This window comes from Eublepharis macularius, chromosome 17, assembly GCF_028583425.1.
Source record: "Eublepharis macularius isolate TG4126 chromosome 17, MPM_Emac_v1.0, whole genome shotgun sequence".
NCBI lineage: Eukaryota > Metazoa > Chordata > Lepidosauria > Squamata > Eublepharidae > Eublepharis > Eublepharis macularius.
In genome coordinates, this window is record NC_072806.1 from 43600812 (window position 1) to 43602366 (window position 1555).

The window sequence follows — 1555 nt, forward strand, 5'->3', positions numbered from 1 at the left end:
ACCCCATTGGAAAGAAAACTGTGTATAAATATCTAAATGAATACACACTTTTTAAAAATCAGGTTTTTTGTACAGTATAATTTATTTCTTATATATTGATGCTGGTTGTAAGATATACCCCAGCATATCTGCCATGGTTGTCTTTCTGCATAATGTTCTGATCTTCTTAGAGTATACAAAGGTTCTCTCTCTGAGCTGGGAGACAATGCTTAATTGCTTGGGTAACCGCACAAACCTGAGAACTGAGGGTGGCTAGTGCGGTTACCGCCACCACTCAGACACCTAACCTGAGCAGGCACTACTCACTACTGAGAGCCTTTCCTGCTTTTGTGGAACAGCTCCTGAGCCTTTCCTGCTTTTGCTGAACAGCTTTTGTGGAACAGCTGTTGCACAATTGGCCAAAGGAGGCTGCCACCAGCATCACCCATCTCCCTGCCTTTGCAGAAGGGAAGGGATGGACGGGACAGGAGAGGTTGCTTGGATGGGTCAGAGTGGTTCCAGAGAGGGAGAGAAAGAAACGGGGCAGCAGCAGCAGCAGCTGACATCGGCCACCTTCCTGCCTTTGCAGAAAGGACATGAGTCGAGGGACCTTATTCCCCCTTGCTCAGAGGGCACAGTGTTTGCAATGGATAGGGGCATCGTGCGGCTCAACTACATGGGCAACAGCCTCTGAGCTGTTGCACAAGTGCCCAAAGGAGGCTGCCACCAGAAATACCCACTTTCTTATCTTTGCAGAAAGGAGGTGTCATGATGATCTGGCTGTGCCAGGAAGGCCTAGCAAGGCCTCAGAAGCCTGTTAGCAATGGGAGTAGGCCTGGCTAAACCTGACCCAAATGTGCCAGCCCTCATTCAAGATACCCGCCGGACTCGCTTTCTGGTCTGGTCTCCAAGAGGATGGCCCCTGCAAAGAAAGGTGGTGAAAAGAAGAAAGGGCGATCCGCCATCAACGAGGTGGTCACTCGGGACTCGGGAGTATACTATCAACATTCATAAACGGATCGATGGCATGGGTTTCAAGAAGCGAGCTCCATGGGCTCCCAAGGAAATCCGAAAATTTGCAATGAAGGAGATGGGGACACCTAATGTACGCATTGATACCCACTTGAACAAAGCTGTCTGGGCAAAAGGAATAAGGAATGTTCCTTACCGCATCCGTGTGCGTTTATCCAGAAAACGCAATGAGGATGAAGATTCACCCAATAAATTGTACACTCTGGTTACTTATATGCCAGTTACTACTTTCAAAAGTCTACAGACGGTCAATGTGGATGAAAACTAATCTTTCATTACAATAAAGTTGTAAAAAGTTTTTTTTTAAAAAAAGATATCTACCGGACTTGATGGGCAAGGGTGCGTGGCGACAGCATGGAGAACCAAGGGGCAAAATGTTTTAGTAGCCTGCAGAAGCCCACTCACTCCACAATGGATAGAGGCAAGCCATGTAGGGCAATCGTGTCTGCCAAGACGCGAAGTCCTGCCTCCTGAGCCCGCAATGTCGCCGTTCTAAGCTGCGCTGTCCCAGACCCTGAGGGAACAATCCCTGCAGCCTGCCTGA

General features: G+C 48.5%; 1 pseudogene; it reads left to right on the forward strand.

Moving 5' to 3' along the window:
• Window positions 1–885: 885 nt before the first annotated feature.
• On the forward strand, window positions 886–1308 carry LOC129344824 (60S ribosomal protein L31-like; annotated as a pseudogene).
• Window positions 1309–1555: the final 247 nt, after the last annotated feature.